This window comes from Phoca vitulina, unplaced genomic scaffold (genome assembly GCF_004348235.1).
Source record: "Phoca vitulina isolate PV1807 unplaced genomic scaffold, GSC_HSeal_1.0 scaffold1, whole genome shotgun sequence".
NCBI classification, from domain to species: domain Eukaryota; kingdom Metazoa; phylum Chordata; class Mammalia; order Carnivora; family Phocidae; genus Phoca; species Phoca vitulina.
The window spans coordinates 99205108-99229429 of record NW_022589704.1 but is presented as its reverse complement, the minus strand read 5'-3'; the positions used below and the strand labels follow the sequence as shown (position 1 = coordinate 99229429).

Below are 24322 nucleotides of genomic sequence, written 5' to 3'. Positions count from 1 at the left end.
AAAATAGAGATTCCAGTATATTAATTAACACTTTAAAGATCATCAACAAAACCAAAAATAACAATTTAACCAACAAATTCAGAGGAGACCAAGGAAGGAAAGTGAAACTATTATGTGTAGATGAGTTAAATTCTTCATCTTCCAAATGAGAAAGTCCATAAATCAAAAACTCTCTGGACTAGTATTTAGAATAACGGTGGTAACCGATGTCAAAATCAAAAACCCCTAGGAAATGAGGGTGAGGGTAGAAGGACCATTATTTTCTCAATCATTAATAGTCTGTATTCTATCAATTATCCTTTTTCCTAGGTGTATCATTTCTATGATTTACAAAATAGACAGTGATGACAAAGCAAACACATTTCCTGAGATGTAGATTTGGGGACATTCTGGGTTAGTGCAGTGGTGTGCTGCCAGGCACACTTTTTACTCGCTTATTTAAAGTTCAATAGATATTTACAATTGTGACAATAACTTGGTAGCAAGGTAAAACTATAATCCTGCTGAGTTAAGCGCAGGAGGTCCAGTGGCATAGCAAGACATATTACCCAGATTTGCAAAGTTATATAAAATGTTTTGTATCCATTCTAGAACTAGGTTATGGAACACTGGCAAACAAGAAATTATGAACCCTAATGTTAGATCCAGATGACATAACTGAAGTACGTAATGTGTATCAGGCTAAGCATTATTCTTTGTCACTGTCAACAGCAGGCACCTCAGTCCCCATAACCTTCAACTGTTCCCCTCCACTGATCAGCTAATGTCCAGAGTTGGGTAATAGGCATTTAATACCCTTTACCATCTGACAGCACTCACCCCCTCCAAACTCATTTCCTACTACTCCCATTGTGAGCTGGAGGTAAAACTAAACCAAAGCAGCTATATCCAGAAGCTTGGACAACAAAAGGACACAGTGAATAGTTTTTTTAGTATTCTCTAGTGCCCAGATTATGTTTTTTAAGTACCACTTTCTACTAAGAACCAGAGCTTCTTGGAGAAATGACTGATTCCAGGTTTAAGGCAGATATAGAAAAATATGAGCTAGGTGCACGTTCTCATACCACATTTCTTTTCTCTTACATGGAAAATCTTGCTCTGGCTAACACTGGCATAATTTATTTGCTTTCCCCTATACTATGCATTAGTTTTCAAAATTATAACACCGGCATTACTTCTAAGATGAAAATACTGAGCAGAGTCAATTCTATATATTCTTAAAATACAGATTCCCCACCCCCACCCCAGCTTTCTGAAAGTTGAGTGTTCCAATGAAACTTTTTGTAAGTCAGAATGTATCCCCTCACCCCTGCTCACTGAAAGCTCACATTATGCCACTTTGCTTTAATGAAAAACCCACATTAGTACCTGTTTTTGCTAACTGAAAGAAATCTGAAGAGAATTTTCATGTTTATGAAAAAAAAGGCATTGTTGTATTAATGTCCAATCTCCCATAAAAGTGTGGTGGTGTAATGATAACTTCCAAAAAGCGGGGATACCTACATACACCCTATGCAGGCTCAGTAATCTTTGGGATAATTCTTTTCTTTAATCTCATGTATAATTGATTTATTTCACTTCATTTTCAACTCTTATATTTGTTTATCCTTAATTTTCTTTTTTTTTTTTTTTAGATTTATTTATTTGACAGAGAGAGACAAAGTGAGGGAAGGAACACAAGCAGGGGGAGTGGGAGAGGGAGAAGCAGGCTTCCCGCCGAGCAGGAAGCCCGATGCGGAGCTCAATCCCAGGACCCTGGGATCATGACCCAAGCCGAAGGCAGACACTTAACAACTGAGCCACCCAGGCACCCCTGTTTTTCCTTAATTTTCTTAAGACGTTTATAAAATTCAAAAGTCAAACTATACAAAGACAAAGATACACTCAAAGTAGCCTCATTCCCACTCCTCCTCTACCCTCCACTTCTCCTTTTATTGTTTTATTTTGTTTTGTTTTGTTTTGGGGGGTTACTTTCTGGTTCATCCTTTCAGTGTTACTATCCCACACTTTGCTTTACTCACTCAATGACATATTGTGGAGATCAACTTTTATCAATTCAAAGATATCTTGTGAGACTAGTTCTCAGAGTTTTTCTCTAGTAAAAGTAATTTTATTTCTTAAAAATGCTACATATACAAAACTAAATAGGCCCTTTTTAGGTGTATCCTAAGGACACATACAATTTTTCATTGGAACTGCTTTTTCTTAAGCCACAGATGAGAACTGTCCAGCTTGTCTATTCATTAAGAGGCTAAGTTGATCCTAGCCTCTGTATTCATGCTCACACCACTCCCCATGCTTGGGGCAAGGTCTTCTTTATTCTTCATTTGCCCTATATGTGAAGCAAAGCCAAATTCAAATCCTAACTCCTTATGAAGCTTTACCTAGTCTTTCTTTCTCGAAGGGAATTGTGCCTTTGCATCCCCAGTGTCTAACATGATGGCCAGCACATAGAAAATGTTTAATAAATGTTAGGGATGACTTAAGGGTAACGTAGAAAGAATATAGGTTTGTGGGTCATATAAGTTCTCTGTTCAAACTCTAGCTGAGCGACTTTATAGCAACATTGGTCATCTATTGCTGTGTAACAAATTACCCCACAACACAGGAGAATAAGACAACATACACTTATTATCCCATAGTTTTTTGGCACAGCTTAGCTGGATGCTTTGGCTCAGGGTCTCTCACAGGCTACAATCAAGGTGTTGGGTGGGGCTGTGGTCTCATCAGAAGGCTCAACTGGGGAATCCACTTCCAAGTTCACTCATAGGGTGTTGGATGGACTCAGTTCCTTGTGGACTGTAGGACTGAGGCCTCAGTTTCTCATGAGTTATTAGCTGGGGGCCTCCTTTCGTTCCTTCACATGGGCTTCTCCATAAAGCATCTTGCAATGTGACAGTTGGCTTCATTGGAGAAAGCAAACAAGAAAGCAAGAGAAAATACTAGAGAGAAAATGAAAATCAGTCTTTTATAACCTAATGATGGAAGTGATATCCCATCACATTTGCCATGTTATGTTCCTTAGAAGAAACTCATTGGTCCAGCCTGCAAGTGGGGCAGATGGGATGACACAAGGGTCCGAACACCAGGAGGGGGGAATCTTTGGGAGGCCTGTCAGAAGCTGCCTAACACAGAAACTTTTAACCTTAGGCAAATTACTCCAGCTCTCTTTCCTTATATTTTATTAACAACCTGCCTTAAGTGTGCCAGTGTTAATATTTTATTAACAACCTGCCAGTGTGATAGGGTGATTTCTAAGATAAAATGTCTTTTTGCAGCTTGGATTCACCAGTTCAGTTTTATAAAATTAGTTGATTCTTCTTATGACTTCCTATTTGAGTCTAGTACCTTCAGAAGAACAAACCAAATTCACCAGCTAGGAAATACTGATTTATAAACTGGAATGCTTTTTGTTTTCCTTGTAAATCTAGGTGGGAAATTGATCCATGATAAGCCTGCTAAACAGTGCATGGTTTTGCAAGATATATTATTATATTTCACATTTATGAGATATTCTGAGATCTTTGATAGGTTTTTTTTTTCTTGTTTGTTTGGGTGGTTCTTTTTTTCTTGTTTTCATTATGGCAATAAATTTTCCTGCCAAGTATCAATAGTTTAGAGTCAGGAGAAGCCCTCAAGAAACACACATCTAAAGGAAGAAATTCTTCCAGCCAAAGTTAAAGAAACTACCACCACCTGTGTGAATCCATTTTAATGTTTTCTGAAATATTTTGGTTATAAAACATATAGGAAACTATCTCGATTCCAGTTATTTTTCCCAGTCTCCTATGAACCAAAGTATTGACTTGGGAGTTAGGATGATCCACGCACATGACCTTTCCAAGCCCTAGTTAGCCATCCATAAAGTGGGGCTCATGGTCCTATCCTCATGACCTGTCACTTGGCTTTCTTGCAGAGCACGCAGGGCCTGGGAGGAGCCCCTGGAGATCCAGCAGTGGAAAGAGGGTGCTGAGTTTCTTTTAACTGTCATCAGAGAGACTGATTTTGAAAAAAAAAAAATCAACTCAAGGGAGTAAGTACCAAATTAGGGACAAATAGACAGTCAGAATTGAATTCCTAATCCATGGGGGCATTGGGCAAAGAGGAAAAATCCAGATGTAAAACCCACATGAAAGACAAGGAACAAAAAGAGAAAAGAAAAGAAAAAAAAAAAAAAAGGGAAAGTTAAGTTAGTTCTAAGAAACTAGAATGGGCTGGAGCTGAAGCATTGAGCATTGGTTTTCTTGTTTCTTTAGCTCCATGGGGGCCTGCTGGAAACATTTAAAGGGAAATCCTTGGAACAGACACCTACCACCTGTGGTTATTGAAAAGATATATATTATTTAGATACCAGTGAAAAAAAAAATGCCTTAGAAGGAAACATCTTGACTAACAGCAAGGTGCAAAATTACTTCATTTTGCTCTGCATTTTTGGAAACAATTGACTTCAAGCTTCCATAACTTCATGCCTTAAAGTCTCCATCACAGCTGTTGGAAAAATTCTTCATGTTCTCTGCTATGACACTGGGATTTTTGCAGCCATGAATGGACACAAAAAGATGTCAATCATATCCAGTAATGAAAAGTTCATTTCTCACTCCCTATTGTGAAGGCAGTGCCTTTGTGATACCCATTGTGTGAGGCTGTGTTCAAGCTCATTTACCTTCACATACAGAATATCTATTTTATATTAAAAGTTTAGACTGTAGTCACCCCAGATCACACCTAATGCATTTGAATTATATTACCATTATCCTCTATTAAATCTATGATGATGCTACAATATCTATGTCAGAAATAATAAAGAGATTAATGTGGAGTAACAGATACTGGTGTCACCTCCCTCTACATTTCAACATCAAATATTTTCGGCACTGCAAACCAGTCTCTGTCAGCCAGTGAGAACGGGGATTTTGGCAATAGAGAATCCATCGAGAGAAGTGAGGGGAATTTTCCAAGTCATGTAGGCAGCTGCTGAAGTGATAATTGAATAAAAGTGAAAGTCCTTCCTTTTTCTTTCCTTCTAGAAAAATCTACATTTATTCCCCTAACTTCACAGAACATACCCTCCTCAGGGGGTGGTGATATATGCTGAGGAGAGCTTATTTGAAGTGGTTCTCTGACAGCTGGATTTATGAATGGATACAATAAAGACAACTGAGAAGAAGAAATGTCAGCACTGAACATGCTGGTCTCAGATTGTAAAGCAGTATCCCCTCAAATTTAAGGGGCTAGAAATTACCTCCCTACTGCTCTGCTTCCTCTACACATCCAGCCAGCCTGGATAGGGGAACAAAGTGACAGAAGCAATTCATTCACCCACTCAACAGCTATGCATTGAGCAGTGGATTATCATTCCTTACTTCCTAAAGCACTTATATATCTGAAGACACTTCATCCTTATTACAAAATAGGAAGGACAAGGATTATCATTCCCACTTTACAGATGAAGAAACTAAGTCTCAGAATGACTTATGTACTTTATGTCATTATTGAAGAATAGACTGGAGATACACACTCATGCTTCAGAGCTTCATTCCACGGTCAGTCAGAGCCAGGGATGGATTTACAGTGAGAGTACAGGAGTAGAATTTCATTTCCAAAGCTCACTCTGGCTAGAGGATGGAGAAGAGTCTTGGGGAAGAAAGACAGGCATGACAACTGGAGGCTGCTGTAGTAATCCAAACAATGACCATGGCCTAAACTAGCAAAAGATATTTAGGGGCTGCTTAGTGACTAGTTGGATGTTGGAAACTAGATTGAAAGGAAGCAGGAGCTATTGAGGATGTCTTGGGCCTGTCATTTGAACAACTGGATGCCATTTTCTAAGATGGGGAACATGGAAAAGCAGGTTAGAAAAGGAAAGGGAGAATTTTATGTTTCATTGTGTATAGTGTGAGAAAACAGGTGGGAATAGTTTATCAGAGGTGGGTACCTGGCTCTGGAACTCAGAGGAGGCATCTTGCTTAAGTTGAGATTTACGGGCACCAAATATTCTAGGAGCAGATATCGTAGGTGCTCATAGCAAGAGAATTTCCAGGGAGTGACAGAAGTGGAAGTCAGACTGCAGGAAGTGGGGAGTGAATGGATTGAAGATACAGTTTAGACAACATTCTGAGAAATTCCATATATTTATTCCCCCCAAAAAAATGACTGCCAAGACATAGAAAAAGATAGAGCCATGTGTAGTGAGAGCATGGGGTGCAGGGACAATTGCTTTATTGTTTTAAATGAAAAAGTCTGTTTAAATGTTGATAAGAAGGAAGAATTAGAGAGGGAGAGATTAAAGGCATGGGAAATTCATTCAATGAACAAAGAGAGAGTGACAAGAGTCCTCACCATGTGCTGGAGACCCAACAAGTAAGCAAAGATTACAAATCCCCACTTCGTAGAAATTGCATTCTGGCAAGGAGATAATACATAAATAAACAAACATGTCATAATAATGTCTACTAAATATGAAATGCAATATAAAGCTGTAATACTTGAAACGCTATGGCATTGACCTAAGAATAGACAATGGATGCACAGTGACCAAGACTCTCCTCTTAACCAAACTTTTAGCCAGGCTCCTTTGAGCCCTTTCTCAAGTAGGCCTCTGCAGTGGCCTATGACAACTTGAATAAAACACAATAGCGTTTCTAATAATTCATGGTCTCATCCTTAAGATGATCTTAGCCCTCCATAAAGTGCCCACCTGAGAAAACTCAAGGTTGCTGAAAGAATTTACTATTTGTTCTAGCCAATGCTTGTCTTCCAGCCTCAGTGGGAGGGTGGTAGCCTAAATTCTGTAGGTGCCAGTTAGCAAACCCAAACCAGTTGCACATAGATGAAGCTCTCTTCCTATTTTTTTGTATGTTTTCACTTCCCTGACTCTACCAAGTCCAGCTTATATCCCTCCATATTCCCTCATTCTCCCTTTAAAAAGCCCAGTCACCTCTGTACAAATCAAATTTGAGTTGAGTTCACACTAGACTCTTTTCCCCATTGTAATAGTACATGACTGATCAAAATATGTCTTCAACACTTTAGTGTCCAGCCTTGTTTAACTTTGACAATAAGAGTCTAAACTCTGAAAACATATGGAATTTAGTATATGATAAAGTTGACATTTAAGTCAGTAGGACACATTTAATAAGTGGTGTTGAGACAACTGCATAATTTGGGGAAATAAAATGAAAAATGGTCCTTTAGGAAGTAGGGGAAGGTAGGTTTAAACAGAAAAAGGGACACTTCTTGTATTTCCCTTGGAGAAGAGAACGGGAGTATTTATGCAATAGTATTTATGCAAGATGGAGACATCCCACCCGTTGTCTTCTCTCGTTTCCTTCCAAGATAGGTGCAGTATCTTATGCCAAGAGTAAAGGGGCACTTGGAAAATTAGGAACCTGGGGAAGATTGGGGGCAAAAGTGAAAAGAGAATACAATTAAGTTCAAGGCCCAGCTTGAGACTGGTCATTTGTGGTAATTGAACTTAGAATATGGAAGTGGGACCTGGAAGTTTCCAGGGCAGATAGTGGGTAGGGTTCCATGAGGTGAAAATGACCTCACAGTTCTGCAGACCACAGAACAAACAGAGCTGTGTGCTGCCTGTTTAGGCACGAAGCAGGACATAATTCCCTAGAGCTCTGGGGAAGCAGTGGAGACCCACTCTGGCACCACCACATCGGTACAAAGTATTTGAGAACCAAGACAGTTTCCCTTAACAAACCAGATAAACCTCCAATAGATCTGATCCTCCATCAATATATCTTCCTCAATATGTATCAGGCTGATTCTATAATCAAGATTACTCCCTACTGAATATATTCTCTCCACCTCTGTCATTTTCAATGGCAGGTCTCGCAGCCAAAAGAGAGGTGTTGATGGGTGTTAGGGGATCAAGGAAGAGAACCAGGGCCTGAACAAGGGGGAGGTGTGGAACTGGGTCAGAGCTGAGGTTGGACTTGGAAGCTGGTGGTCACTGCAATTCGAGAATTTGGGACCATAGGCCAATTTTCTCAAGGTAGACAAGAAATCTAAAAGGCAAAAAAGACTAGAATTCCAAGTTGCCTGGGAGTACGAATCAGGAAAATCAAGGAGGCTAAATTGTCTGAAATAAGACAAATAACCTGGAAAAGAGTCTAGAGAACCAGTAGAAGAATTAAGAGGGATGCTTGGCCATAGACCGTCAAAGCTAAGGGTTGTCTGCTTATTGTCCTCTCTGCCCAGAGCAGGAATGGTGAACACTGGCTGGAGTTCCTGGCGTTGACTCTACTAAAGAAGATATCCCTTTGCAGACACACCAACCAGGTGGTAAATTATGAGTCACGGGGAGAAGAAAGAGCTGCATCCTTTGCAAATGTGATAGGTTTGTTCCTGAGGCTGTTCAGGCTGCTTTAACAAAATACCATAGACTGGGTAGCTTATAAACAACAGAAATTTATTTCTCTCAGTTCTGAAGGCTGGGAAGTTCAAGATCAAGGTGATGGTAGATTTAGTATCTGGCGAAGACCTGATTCCTGTTTCATTGATGGCCCTCTTCTCTCTGCGTCCTCAAATGACAGAAGGAGATGAGGGAGCTCTGTGGAGTCTCTTCTTATAAGGGTACTAATCCCAATCATGAGGGTGGAGCCCTCATGACCAATTCACCTCCCAAGGGCCCCACCTCCAAATACCATAATATTACGGGTTAGGTTTCAACATCTAAATTGTGGGAGACATAAACATTTAGTTTATAGCAGTTTGCTAAGAGTCCTGCTAAAGAGAGAGGCAATTCATCTTTGTGATTCAGGATAAGAAAGATTTCTAGGAAACACGCATCTTTCAGTAATGTCCTGATAGCCACCCAGAAGCCTAACTGTTGCAATTTATTAATCTCAACAAATAAAGGCATGGAGTGGAGGACAGAGAGGCTACATTTAAGACTGGCAATAATCTGGTCACTCCCCACCTTTCAAACTTCCAGTCAAATGCTTCCCCCATGGTTTCCTGATATGCTGTGTTTATGTGAACTGGCCCAGCATCTTCAAGAGTTCCATCTCATGAGTAGGGGGGACCAAGACATCTAGTAAAATCTTTGCCTCTCCACTCTGTTGTTCTATAAGGTTTTTCCACGTTCCAATACCTGAGCCTCTAACTTTATCTCGCTGCTTCCCGAGCTTCTCTGGTTGTCTGTGTTTGTTTCCATGTTTGTGCTTGTGTTCTCCCTTAGCTTAGATCCACTGTGTGCACAGTGTTTGGCTTTGCCCCAGTCACCAGATGGCTCCATACTCTGCAGTCGCTGGGGATGTCTTCCTTCTCTGTGTGTCCAGCCCCAGATCCTGCGGTGCTTAATTCCCCCCCTTATCTAGGACAAGAATTCAAATAATATTCAATCCCCCACCCCCAATCAACACCTTTACTTCCTCCCCCTCCTCTGCCTGAACTACTCCATTGAGGGAAATACCCAATTATACAATAACCCCATTTTCTGACAGCATCAAATCTCATCTTTCTTAGATTCCCCCCCAAAAAAATCAACAAAGCCCAAATCCTATTATAGGTTCTTTCAAACACCCTCTTACTTGGACAGCCCATGGTCTCCCAGGTCTATGCTCTCCCTGGCTGCAAGGGACCATAAACACAACTTTCACAACTGTAGGTTGTTCCTGGTGGCCTTTGTCTAAACCAACACTAACTACCATGAAATGGCCCCTCCTGTGTGCCAGGCCCTGTATTAGGGACAAACACAAGCTAACTTTTTAAAATCCTTAATAGCAACTCTGTGAGATAGGTTTTATCATCTTCACAATACAGAGGAGAAAATGGAGACCCTAGGTCATGCAACCGCGAAGTAGTAGGGTCAGGGTTAACTTACCAATCTGTGGGCCTCCAAAGCTGCCATGTTTCCCTTAATTTGGAGCAGAGTCCTTTCCGTGTTTTTCATCGCTTGGAAGAGGTGCCATCAGAGCAGCCGACCTCACCCACCACCTCCGGGATCAGCAAAAAGGCAAATCAAACAGGGTTGGCCAGCTCAACAAAAAAGACAAGAACAGACCCAGGTATATAGTATGATGGCAAAACTAGGTAAACTCGTTAGAGGCCAAGAGACACAGCTCCTGAGACAAATGGCCTGAAAGGCAATACAGATGGGAGAATGAAACAGAGCTCCACTATTTTCTGGCAATTTGCAATATCTCAGTTAATAAAAACAGAAAACAAAGGGAGTGAATGGATTGGTTCACGATGAGCTAATCCGAAGGAACAAAGATGCAACCGCTGTTGCAATGAACGGTCAGCAGAGCAGGGGAATCAATGCTCCTAGGGTAATGAGAGCAAATGAAAGGCTGAGAAACAGAGAAAATAAAAAGAGCAAAGGAAAAGAGCCATCATTATCATTGGGTTATTAGGCCAGCGCTCCTTGGGGAAGGGAGAAGCCCGTCTCGGGCACAGTTGCGGCCTAATGGTATATTGGTGGGAGTCACCTTACCCTAGCAGGGGACTATCTGTGTGAACCTTGCTGGCGTTCCTGCCTCTGGGGTCGAGCATCCTGTGGTCTGAATTCGTTTTCTCTTGGCAAAATGGATCTGTCCGCTCCTCTGAGCAGAGACAGAGCAGGAGAAAAGGCCTAGAAAGCTTATTGCATGTCACGTCGCTCTTGAAAATCACATTTTTATGAGTGTAAATGAATCAGAAACATATGGATGAAATTTCCTGGCTTGATGTGAACAGCCTCATACCCCAAGCAGTGCCCTCGGAGAGGATGCTTGGAATGTCAGTATTTGTGCCAGAATCCCGAGTGGAAAGGTCAGGGGAGGCGCCCTCCCCCCCGCTCGTACCCCATCCCTTTAGCACGGCCCCCATGTGGACCTCCCCAGACCCAGAGAAACTTGCCTTTGCCAGACCACTTCCCACTCCCTAACGTTCTCATTCTATGCCAATAATGAAGGTTGAGTATGTGCACGCACAAGTGCATACACGAGCACGTGTGCAAACACGTTTTTACTCCCCCAATAAATATCGTGAACAAAGAGGCCAGGGTGTGAAAAAAGCTGTAAAATGACAATGTCTATTTCTGTTTAAATGAAATCCTTCTACCAAAAAAAGTAACTTCTTGAATGTAATGATACTAGCACTAGATAGCTGGGCCATTGCAGGAAACTCCAGCCACAGGGCTATGGCATAAAATTCACGGATATGAACAAAGAGCATTTACTGAACTACTGTATAAAGTAGAAGAGACACCAATGTCCCACATTTTTGAATCTGGCTTTGTGTTCAGCACCTACATTTTCAACCAGAGCAAGGAAACAGAACCAGGGCTGTATTTCATTCCTCACATATGGATTAAGAAGTCAGAAATCAAGATGACTAGGATGAAAATACACACAGATGCCTCTCTGTCAACACAGTGTCTGAAGAACTGTCTGGATGTAACATGGGTGAGTAAGCAAGCATGGGCTTTGATGTCAGCGGCATGAGGAGAGAGCCCTGGCCTTGCCATTTGTTAGCTGTTTGACATTGGGCAAGTCACTCAACCTCTCTGAGCGGTTTCCCTGCTATAGAGCATGCCCCAAAGATAAGAGTCCAGTAAGTGATGGCTATCATCAGAATGAAAAGCTTTGCATTTACATTTTCAAATTGGACCTCCAGACTCACAGAGATTTTGAGATGAATTACGGACATGTTTCTTAGGCTTCCGTGTAGGCACAATCCGTCCCAGATGATAGCTCAATTTTTCATTCCCTGTGCCTGCGCCCACAGCCTTAACTTGGCCACCAGATTGGCCAGTTCAGAGTAGCGAGTAGAAGGCTCACTCTGGGTTCCCTGAGGGCATCTGCCCACAGGAGGGCAATGCCTCAGCCCTTTGCTTGTTATCTGCAGTTTGCTCTCACAGCCTCTGCTGCCTGTGACCGCACCACCCTCAGCATTCCCTCTCTGCTGGTCCGAGCCCCACATCTCTGCCATCGCTTCTCAAGAGGCAATGAAGTCGGAAGACGCTCCCCTAGTGATGCGACACTCCCTGTGAGACCAGCAGACTAACAGCATGCTCCTGCGGACCCTGCCTCAGCTTCCCCGCCCCACCTTTGTCTGCTTACCAAATGAACTCCAAATGCTTTGTCCTGCCACAGTCTCCTCCCAGCCTCCCTCACCCGCCCCTCCTAAGAGCCTTTCAACTCCAGCCAGACAGGTTGGGTCATCTTTCTCCAACCGCACCCACCTCATACCTAGCCCTCTGCCTCTCCTTGCACTGCCTTCTCCAGCTCTAGCCTCTTTGGGATGTTTGACGAAACTCCAGCACTCCTTGAGGCCTTTACCCCCCTCCGCCCACCTCAGCCCTACTTCTTCCCCCGCTCCGACAGCCGCTCCCGCCCTCACGGTCATCCACTTTCAATGCCGGCGTGGGGGCCAGCGTGCTATGGCCGCGGACGTCTGTGCACGGTCTCTCTCCCCACTGAGTGCGAGCCCCATGAAAGCAGGACGACTTGGCCCTTGGAATCTTAGAATCCCCTGTCATGGAAGAAAAAACTGCAAGTCCCCCAGCTCCAACTGAGGCAGAAGCCATGATGGATGCACTGCGCCCACTGAGAGGCATCATCAAAAGTCTCCTCATGAATGTGCTTCTCTTCATCCACCCTCCCCTCCAGACCGTGGTTTCGGGTTATGCTGCAGAACTGCGGGGGCCGAGGAGGCCGCTGGAGGGCTCAAGGCCTAAGGGTGGGTCAGGGACACCTCCTGAATCCTCATAAAGAGCCTGGGGCGGGTGGGGGCGGGGGAGGCGCATCCTCCCCCTGTGTGCATCCTGTGTGGAACTCTCGCGTAACATGCCAGAAACTCTCCCGTAACATGAGGGAAACATCCTGCAACATCCTATAACCATGTTACATCGTGGTTGTAAATCTGCTCCATCATCTGCTTGGGATGGACAATGAACAATTTAAACTGAAAATACAAAGGTGAAATTTTTGCATTTTGCAGACCGTTCCTAGAATAGGACCTACCTAATGCAAGTCATTTAATCTCTATGGCTCAGTTTACCTATGGAGATGATAATTACACTTACCCCATAGGGTAGTTGTGAAGGCTGTCTTTAAGAAATGTAATGCACCCACACAAGGAATATTACTCAGCCATAAAAAGGAAGTACTGAAACAGGCTACAAGGCGGATGAACTTGAAAACATTAGGCTGAGTGAAAGAAGCCAGAGGCCACATAGTGTGTGATTACTTTCATGTGAAAGGAATGTTCAAAATGAGCAACCCCATAAAGACAAAAAACAGATTAGCAGTTGTCAGAGGCTAGGGAGAGGAAGGGGTGGGGAGTGCCTGCTCATGGGCACAGGGTTCCTTTTTGTGGTGATGAAATTGTGGAATTTGAGAGAGAGTGATGGTAACACAACCTTGTGAATATACTAAAACCACTGAATTATACACTTTTAAAGGTTGAATTTTGTGGTATGTGACTTATATCTCAGTGTTTTCAAAGTATAAAAAAATAATGTGCGCAATCAGTTGGAGACAGAGCCTGGCAGACACGAAGACCGTTGTGATTAGGGTGGGGATTATAGGAAAGAGTAAGATAACAGAAAAACAATTAGATGTGGGAGTAAACCCTGGTTCTTCCACTCACTAGCTGTGCTGAGTGACCTTGGGCAAGTTACTCTGTCTTAGATTCAGCTTTTGCAAAGGTTAGTTGGGAGTCCTAACACGGATCCTGTTGTATCAGGTAACATACATAAAGCTCTTCTGCACAGCGCTTGGCAGGATATAGATGCTCAATAAACCACAGACCTCTCTTTATTTTCTATTCAATCTCCTTCCTGAAATAATTCTCAGAACACACAGCTGCAGCTGGCCAAAAGCTGGGGTTCCATCCCCAGAACTAATGAGAACCCAGCAGTGATGCTGGGTGGGATCATGCAAAGTGCTTCTGCAGCGAGCCTTGAAACAGAATAAGCAGAAAGGCAAATGAGAACTGAATCAGGAATGGAAGGCTAAGGTCAGCGCTGGGGATGCAAGTCTAAGAACTGAGTCTAGTGGAGTCTGAGACTCTGGGTCTGGCTGCAGAGTAAGTCAAGGGGTCAGGGACCAAGCAAACAAGATCTGGGAGCCAAGACAAAGTGTTCAGGATAAAGGCCATGAAAAAGGCAATGGCATTAGGGCCCAAGGCCAGGCTAGGCCTGTTTATTTAAAAGACACTCAACTAGATTGGATGTAAGACCTGATATCTGTTATCCGCAACTAGTCAGTAAATCATTCTCCCTGTCATAGCAGTCTATGGAAAGGGGAAGAAATGAAAAGGAGAGGGGGAAGGGGAGAATGGGTTCTAGGGAACTGGACGTGATTAATCATCACCACCTCTCCCTGGACAATGCTGTTCAGTGTGTAGCAGTTGGGGGTGGGAAATCCTTTCTTGAAAATTCTTCATTTCCTTATCCCACAGTCCAACAACCCTGCCAAAATACCGCCACAGGATACATTTAAGGACAAAATGCTGTGATTTGTTAGATGCAAAATTTCTGAGATGGGAGGCTTTTTGCTCAAGAGTTGAAATTGTTGCATTGACAAACGTTGGTGTCTACTGCTGTTGGCTGGCTCGGGGGCTGGGGGGCGGGGGGAAGAGGGAGAATTTGATCCTATGAAGAAATTCCTCCCAGCTGTCTCTTAATCTATTCTGTGATCAATACTAACACTGTCATAATACTTAAACTCTGCTTCCTTTTTGTCACCCACCTATGTATGAATTCATTACAAAAGCCAGATGCGGGACAATAAAGGGTCTACGAGATAAAACAAGGGCAGATTATTTTATTATAATCCATATGAGAAGGTACCTGGTCAGCATAATAAATGACACCAGGCACCTTCACTGCAAACAGTGGGGCTGGACAGTTTTTCACGGCTCACTCTTACACGGACATAGATCCCTTTCCTTAAAGGCCATTGGATTCCCAGGCAGAGGTGTGCACATATGTTTTTGCTTAGGCCTTGCATCTTTGGTGATGTCCAGGCTGCTTCTTGGGGACCTGGCCAATACAACTTAGGAGAGTTTGAGGTCACAACAGCAGACATTCTGTACTGCAAGAATTTCTCCTTTCAGGAGAGCATACCGTACCTTGAGGCAGATGCTGAGGTCTGGGGCCCACTGGGAATATGACTATAAGAGTCTTGAAAGCCTTTGGCAGCTATGATTCTTATTGGATGGGCTCCACATCCCGACTTGCACACTCACCCTCACACACATGCCCTGACACACATGCCCAATTATACACATTTAGGTGCACACACACGTGTCCATCCATGTGCCTACCCCATGTGCATATGCATCTCACACACTCACACATCCATACACAAGTATCGTTGTGCACACATGGTCGAAAATATACCACATACACACACATACATTGCTCATATGTGTGAGCACACTCAAAAAACCCCATAGAGGTACATACGCACGTGTACACACACACACACACACACACACACACACACACACACACACCCTTCATGCACATGGACAAGTGCAGGTCCTCATAACCACAACAAGGATTCTGGGACAATCCTGTGGTGTCTTCCAGACAACCGCACCCACTATAGAAGTGACATTTTTTAGGAGACATAATGAAAACAATTACGGCATTTGCTGCACCCACAAGAAGTCTGTAATTCACTGTGCTTGTTCCCCAGCAAAAGGAAGAAGCAAAGCATTGTTCAGACCATAACCAAAATGTGACCAGGTATTAATGCCAGAAGGACCTTCCAGTGGAAACATCAAGGCTCCGATATTAACACATGCCAGTAAATAAATAAGGGCTGATTTGGCCACCAGCAACTTCTGAAGTCTTTCTGATTTGACATGGATGGAGACCTGAGGCTGATGTTCCCATCTGTCAACCTACACCCATTTCTGTGGCTTTCAAATATAGACAGGCTTCCAAGGTTCCTTCCAGCTTGGAGATACTATTTTTGCTAATGGCATTTTTAAAGGTCCAGATAGGCCATTTACTTACACCAGAAACACAGTGGAAAGGAGCAACATCTTTTTTGTTGTCGTTTTCGAGTTTGGCAAAACCTCATCTTGGAAGTAGAAATTTTGGAGGCAGTTTGCCTCAGACCCAAAGCAGATCTACAGACAAGCAGATAAATTCTTTAATGGGGCTATATTTGTTCCTAAATAGTTGGCAGTGAAAATTAGGATTTTCATAAAGTCAGCCCTAGCAAACATCCACGCGCCCCTCCCTCACCGTCCAGCATGGCACCTCCCGCCTCCCTGACGCCCATCTCAAACCCTAGTAAACAAAACCCTCTCTTACATCATGTGCCTCAGAGAAACATGAAGCAAGCTGTTCTTGAGTTGGGTTCACAGACACTCTCCCAGGGCCACAGTGGTGTGCTGAAAGAAATGGAAATCTGGTGGCCCAAGAAACAGGAGTGGGAGGAGATTAGGGGTGGGTTGAAACGTGGGGGTGGGGAAAAGTTGGGTAAAAACTTTGAGTCTGAGAAGAGCGAGCCCAGGGTGCTGCCTGGAATTCCAAAATGAGGAAAGAGATCTCGGCTGCTTTCATATGGAAATTGGCCCGGAAGCAGACTTTGTCTCTGGGTGGAACTGAAGCCAAGACCAAGTTCAGTGAACCTAACACACCGTTCAATCAACCATTGAAACCCAGGAGAAGAGAAGGCAGGAAAGGGAGGGCAGAGGGTCAAAGAGGCTCGCCTTTCATTTGAGCTTGGTTATGGAGGTGGCAGTAAGGAGGAATTAAACACTGGAAAGAACTGGAAGGGAAAAATCCCATCTATTTGGAGAATGTGACCAGCCTGGCTTTAAGTGAAAGAAGAAGAGCGAAGGAAACAGAGGGAAGCAAGCAAGCAAGGCAAGAGAAGGAGGGAAGGAAGGAAGGAAGGAAGGAAGGAAGGAAGGAAGGAAGGAAGGAAGGAAGGAAGGATGGAAGGAAGGAAGGATGGAAGGAAGGAAGGAAGGAAGGAAGATAAACAATGATAATCACTCCAAGCAAATTCTGAAATTGCAAGTGCATCTGATGGGAGTAACAGAAAAAAGGAAGGAACTTGAACTTGCCTGTACTCTGCCAAGATTCCCTCCACCTTCCACCTTAGATAAAGGCTTTCAGAGATGTGAAGATTCTTAAAGCATATAGGAAGTGGACTTCTGAAGGTTGACTTTTGGACTTGTTTTTAGTTTGTTTTGTTTTTATTGCATCTTCAAAGGAAAGTTGAAGAAGCATCTACTCTTTGCAAAAATAAGCTAATATAGTTTCTTCCTAGATACTTTTTTGGGGACTAGTTTCCTGTCTTTTGTTCTTGATTTATTATTGCCTTTATTTGTTCTCCCCCATTTGGTTCATTTTATTCTTATTTTAAAAGAACAGCTCCAAAGACCCTTCTATTTTCATGGAAATTGCTCAGTAGTAACAATTTCAGATAGCTTCCAGAAGAATAATCATCATGCCGGCTGCTTCACCCAAGATGCTTTGCAGCATTTCACATAACAATTTACTAATTAATGACAAATTAAATGGAATTTGGTAAGAAGAATCAGAGGTTAGAGTACTGGTGTATATTGTGTATAAAAAGGTATGCAAATATCTTCAGCCCATTTGTGGTTCATCAGTGGGAAATAATAGCTATTCTACTTGAAAATTTCAAATGCAGGAGGGCTGCTGCATAGAAGCAGAATTTGGAAATTATTCATCGTTTTAATTTTTTAACAGTTTTTCAGATGAGAAACTGTTCCTTCATTTTAGAGGCACAATGAGCTTGGTCTTTTTGTTTTAATAACTTTAAAATCATACAAATTCGGCTCTACTTTGCAGTTATATTAATTACGTATTAGGAGGCAAGAGGCAATTTTTGGAAATCAGCAACTGAAGTTTTCATCTTTCAGAGCAGAATAAAAGGCACGGACTCCGTTCTTCTAAAGCAGGCATTGGCAAACAACAGCCTGCAGACCAAATCCACTTTGCCTGTTTTTGTAAATAAGATTCGTTTGGAAACAGCCACACTCCTTCACCCACGTACTGTCTATGCCTGCTTTCACACTCGCGTGGCAGAGTTGCAACGTGGGTCTGGTGGCTTGCAAAGCTTAAAAGATTTATAGTTGCGGGGCACCTGGGTGGCTCAGTGGGTTAAGCATCTATCTGCCTTCAGCTCAGGTCGTGATCGGGGGTCTGGGATGGAGTCCCGCATAGGGCTTTCTGCTCAGCGGGGAACCTGCTTCTCCTTCTCCCTCTGCCTACCGCTCTGCCTACTTGTGCTCTCTCTCTCTGCGTCAAATAAATAAATAACATCTTAAAAAAAAATTTACAGTTGGGTCCTTTAAATTTGCTAGAACCCTGCCCTAGAGGGTAGATCTAGGGAGACAACACTCACCATAAAGAAAGAAGAAAGGTTTTAACTGAGAAAATAGTAGAATTATTTTAAAGTGTTGCACTACTAGTAAAAGCCCACAAATGGTCATTATCAATCAGCTGTCATAAAAATTTGCCAAAATGTTTTTTCTTATTCAATAGACATTTAGGGGAAGTACTTCTTTAGCTAGTTTGTCTTTAGCCCAATGAGCAGGTGACTCACCTCAGGGAAACATTGGTTATTTCTAATAAGAAAAGGATTTGCAAAGAGTGAAATGGGTCTGCCCTCGGTGGAAGTTCTGGGTGAACACAGACGGCTTCCCACATCAAATAGGGTGATTGCTTTGGACACATGTCAATTGATTTATTTTTACTGCTTCTAATTTTGATAGTGAGACAATTTTGATAGTGAGTGCTCCTGATTTTATTTGTCATCTTCAATTTATATTATATTCAAACTATTAATGTCCAAAAGATATTTGGGGCCATGAAAATCTCTTAATCCTTTTAACATATTCCCTCTGACCTATAGGGTACTACAACCACATGGCAGTTCAACTCCTGAACATTCCATTTGTGTTGATGGGGGCAGAGACAAAGCCTGAGACAGAATACCCCTCACATGCCCACAACTTGGTATCACCTAAGGGCACCAAGGAGCATGGCCAAACCTCAGCTTAAAGCAACAACGTTTAAGTCAATTTGGATGATAGTTATTTTTTCCCCATCAGTAGATTATGTCGCTATTGGCTGCCTGCTCCAGCCCAGTCTCAGCCCCTTCCTGCCCAGAGCCTAAAATCTTTGAAATGCATCCATGTGGATTGCAGAGTTGATGTTTCAGAAGGGGCACTAAACTGGGAATTTGTGGTTTGATGGACTGTGGGAGCAAGTAATGTGACCTTACCACTTCATGTCAGAAAAGGAAATTGGATTAGTCCAGACTTGGTGTCTTGTATCAGCTCTCAATTGTCATTCCAACAAATAGTACTGACCACCTATTGCGCTGGGAAAAATAGACATAGCCCTGCCCTCAGGAAGCTTGCCGTTACATGAATGTATTGTGAGAAGGGGATGAAGAAGGGTAATTAAAACAAATATACACACACACATACATATATGCAAGGACACACAAACATATATCAACAAATTATGACAAGTGCAACCAAGAGGCATTAATAGGGAGTTCTACTTTAGGCAGGGCAGGTCTCCCCAAGAAAGGGGCATTAAAGGCAAATCTTGAAGGATGAGCCAGCTAGAAAAATGGTGGTGGGGCAGGGGGAGCATTCCAAAGAGACCATGCAGCATGGGTAAAAGTGCTGAGACGGCCTGTGAAGAGTTTTGCACAGTAGAGTAACTGAAGTAAGACCCACACCCACAGCAGGCATTACTAATCAATCAAAGCCCTCTTTCCTGTTGAAAACAGACAAAACCTCAGAATTCCCAGCACAGCACTCCCGGCAGCCATTGCCAATCAGCTGGAGTTGGAGAACGATGAAAACTATTTGCCATTCCTGGACCACGTGGTTCCAGAAGGTCCTCCCAGTCCTGGAATTTTCCAGTACAATGATTCTTATTGCATTCAATATTTGAATACCAACTCCTGCTCTGAACATCCTCCACGTGCCTATTTTCTTCCAACTTTATCGAATTCCTAGAGATAACAAGCCTTCTCTCCCACCCCATTCCATGTCACTCCTACAGGGAAAGCCCCTTTCCACACCTGTATTCTAAAGGCTCTTCAAATCCCTTTCCCCAGGGGGATCATGCCCATGCGGATCCACTATCCATCCCTGTGTAACCAACCACATTAAACCAAGTGACTTAATACAAGTGACCTTTCCCAAGGTTCTGTGGGTTGGCTGCTCAGTTCTCGCCTCCACAGCAACATTCCAAAGGGGGCAGGGTTCAGCCTAGGGTGGTTGGGAGAGCAGAGATGGCGGGAGCCATTCCCTCTATGTGGCCCTTCACCCCAGCCTCTTCCTAGCAGGGCAGTCTTGGAGCAGAGTCATAAGAAGGGGCAGCAGAAGCTTAATTTCTTAAGGCCAGCTTCAGAAATCCCACTGTATCGAAAAATGAAGGGGGGGAAATCAGAGGGGGAGACGAACCATGAGAGACGATGGACTCTGAAAACAATCTGAGGGTTTTAGAGGGAGGGAGGTGGGAGCATGGGTTAGCCCGGTGATGGTTATTAAAGAGGGCATGTATTGCACGGAGCACTAGGTGTTATACGAAAACAATGAATCATGGAACACTACATCAAAAACTAATGATGTACTGTATGGTGACTAACATAACACAATAAAATAAAATTAAGTTTAAAAAAAGAAATCCCACTGTATCTCTGCTTCCCCATGCTGTTGGTCAAAGCAAGTTCACAAGGCCAGTCCAGATTCCAGCTCCCTCCTTGGTTATGGGACACGCATCAAAGACACATTGTAAAGGGGCATGCATACAGGAAAGGGGAGAATTGAGGGCCATTAAATCCAGCCCAACAAAACTTTATTTCAAAATTTTTGAAGTAGAACAAAGAGCCAGGTAGCCTAACCCCTAGCCCACTATTCTCTCTATTCAATATTCCTGGGTCTTAAGGTATTACTTGCCAGTTAGTAATTGGGAGGCCTAAGGAAATCATGATAATAAATTCCTAAAAGCATGGCTGGCCCTGAGCCTGATACAGCTAAAGACAAACAAAAACCTTCAATTTGGAATTCATTGCTCTGTGACAGCATCTCATTGATAGGGAAGTTCCTGATAGCTTAGCTCCCAGAGAGTGAGAGAGACCACTCACCTCTGAAACACGAGGTACTTTTTCTTTATGACTTAGCTGCTTATCACTTTCTACCTTGTAGCGATGGTATTGATTTTTGCAGATGTCCTAGTAGGAAGAGCTAAAACTCAGAGCATACTTGGATCCCAAATGACCTCAGACTAGATGAGTAACCCTACAGTAAATCTCTAAGCCTCGGTTTCCTTGTCTGTTCAATGAGCGACTTGCAAGGTTGTTGTGAGAATTAATGGCAATGAATACAAAGTTCACAGTGAACTTGCTAACATACAGGAAGCACTCAATAAATGGTGGCTATCATTGTTATTATTATCAACCGGGTTTGGTCCGGGAAGATGTCCTACAAGAAGCAGGCTTGGGCTGAGATTTGAAAGATGAGTAGAATTTGGGTGTTGACAGTAGCGAAGAAGCGCACAATGTGACTCATTTAGGTAAAAAATACTTGGCCCAACCTAGCTGAGTGGTTTCACCCTCAAATTCAGCCTCTTTCTGTTGGTTTAGGAAATAAAATAAGGAAGAAGACTGAGCCAGATAAACAAGGATTTTTTTGAAAGTCTGAACAAGGAGCCTGGGCTTTTTCTAAGAGACCATTGAGAGTCCTGGAGGGAGAGAGTGACAAAATGACAAACAAACAATCAGAGGAAAACCAGAAGTTTAGTCCAGAGGCCATGGTAGGGTGACTAGACAAGAGCAAGACCAGACGGGAGACAATCGCCTGGGGGAGGAGATGATGCATGGAGGTAAAGTACACTTGATAACATCTTCCAAATTAATGCTTCTCATCCCTTTGAGGAGATGGTTTAGAAGTACATCCACAAATTCTTTGACACTCTTCCTCTGGAAGGACAGGGTCTATTTCTACTTCCTTGAATATGGGTCAACCTCAGTGACTCACCTCTAGTTAACAGCATGCAGCAAAAGTGACAGAGCAGGACTTCAAAGCCAGTTCACAAAAAGCCATACAAGGTTCCACATGATTCTCTTTCTCTCAGGACGCTGGCCCTGGGAACCCAGCCCCCAGGCCATGAGGAAGCCAAGTAGCCTGTTGGGGAGGCAATGCGTTCCAGCCACAGCCCTGGCTGAGGTCCCAGCTGAGAGCTAGCATTACCCTCCCGATGTGCAGATAAGAGTGCCTCCAGATGACCCCAGCCCCAGCCTTTGATATCCCCCACCTGATGGCAAGCAGAACAGAGATGAGCTGTCCTCTCTGAGCCCAGCCCAAATTCTGACTCATGAGCAAAATAAATGTTGTTGATATTTTAAGCTGCTAAGTTTTGGGGTGTTTTGTTATGCAGCAAGAGATACCTGGAGCCAGCTGTTGTACATGCTGGCTGGGTGTCACACACACACTCATCCTCTCATCTGTTCAGGTCAATTACCCAGAAATGAGAGTATTTTTTTCTAGAACATTCCCTATCACAATACCCTCTCCATTTCCTTCATGGCATTTATCACAATTTGCCATTATAGTCTTTATTTACTCATTTGCTTGTTTTCTTTACCTCTCCCCATAGAATTGAAGCCCCCTGGGCACCCCGATCTCATCTTTCTTGCTGCTGCGGTATCGCATCACCTAGCTCAGTGCCTGGAAATGTGGCGAGCGTGTTATAAATATCTGTGGGATAATGAACGAGCAACACCATGAAACTTGGATATATTCAATTTCATTACACAGGAACCACTTACAGGAAGACATGTGCCAAAGTTTTAAGAAAAGAGAAAATACACGATTTGACATTTAAAGTTGAAGAAATGGTTTGCATTCATTTGTTTTCTGTTATGAATTGGTAACAGGCAGCTTGGGACCCCCAGTCACTCCACACCTCACCCAGCTCACAGAAGAAGGGTCTCACCTTAGATGCTTCCTCTGAGCATCTCATCAGAACCTCGACACTTCAATATGGCCGATTCTCCAGGCATGAAGAAACTGAGGCTTAGAACCACTCAGGAACTCTCTCAAGATACACAGCAATGCAGTGAAGAAGCCAGGATACAACCTCAGCTGCAACTCTATACTTGCACCATGCAGGGCTGGCCAAGTTCGAGTACACCTAAAAGGCCTGAGGGAATCTTTCTCTCCGTGTGAGGATAATCCATTTGTATCTGTTCATAGGCGATTCTTGAGCCTATGCAGAGATAGAGGGTAAGAGTATAATACTGTCTCTTCCTCCACTCTTTTAGTCATTCAACAAACCCTCATGGAGTACATACTGGGACCTACACCGCAGAGACCAGGGCCTAGGAAAGCGAACGGACGCAGCTCGTGCCCTCAGGGAGGGCCTTGTCCAGCGAGGGAGGCCAGCCCTGAGAGGACTGAAGCTCGCACAGAAGATGGTCTGGCCCTGTCTGAGGGCTTCATGATAAATCTCAGCCCCTCCCCATTTGAGCCCACTTTCCCTGGAGATTACCTCCCAGCCAGTCCTCCCCGGGGCACCCTGTATCAATCACAGGCTGCATCACCCCGGTCTTCAGGCCCCAGGCCTCCTGGCAGGACCCACCGGCCCTGTGAGCCCACTCATCCCTCGATGTGGCAAACCCAGAGCTCAGGGGGACCCCACCAATGAGATGGCCAAAATCAATTTTAATTGGGTCCCATGACAGGAGAAAATGTTTTTGTTGTAATATCGTCTCGATAAAAGGTATTGTAATATTTAAAATGTAGTATTGATCCCTCTGCAAGGACCATAAATCCTTGCAGATTTGAGAGCCTGACCGCAGAGGATGGGCTGGCTGCCTGTGGGATTGTGAGAAATGCATTGCCCTTGGACTCGGGCATCACCCGCAAGAGAGGAGGAGGCCAAGCTGGGCTGGCCCTTGTGTTCCTCCCACATCAAAGCCGAGATGCTGCGATCCCCCGAGCTGACACAGGAGAACTTGAGAGAAACTGTTTAAACAGAGGAATCAAAATATGAAACTAAATCACCTGCTCGTGTTTTATTAGGCCTTCTTCTGAATCAATACAAGACCCAGAGCCCATGATTCCTCGTGCTGAAAGGGAATACTTTTTCATCCTAAAACGGAATCAGGCTGCTTAAGTAAAACAGATGTTACCGTTGAGCGCCCGGTCCTCGCAGCCCTCCCGGCTCTTTTCAATCTCCCCCCAACCCCAACAGGGGCGGAGGAGGCAACCCTCACATGGTCCCTGAAACCCAAGTCCCCGGGGCTGGAAAATCCGAAGCCTTGACATTTCTCAATCCTGAGCCCAGAAAAGTTTT

General features: G+C 43.6%; 1 long non-coding RNA gene across 3 annotated transcripts in view; it reads right to left on the bottom strand.

Moving 5' to 3' along the window:
- LOC116636793 overlaps positions 1-16367 on the bottom strand; it is a 90388-nt gene extending 74021 nt beyond the window's left edge. Inside the window, exons 1-3 of one of the 3 annotated variants that reach the window (XR_004300396.1) lie at positions 16274-16367; positions 9839-9951; positions 1890-9328 (exon numbers count right to left, since the gene is read on the bottom strand). This is a non-coding gene — a long non-coding RNA (uncharacterized LOC116636793). Of the gene's footprint in view, positions 1-1889; positions 9329-9838; positions 9952-16273 lie in introns of those variants that run through there. The other 2 variants (XR_004300398.1, XR_004300395.1) reach the window with 2 other exon arrangements.
- Between the last annotated feature and the right edge of the window lie 7955 nt (positions 16368-24322).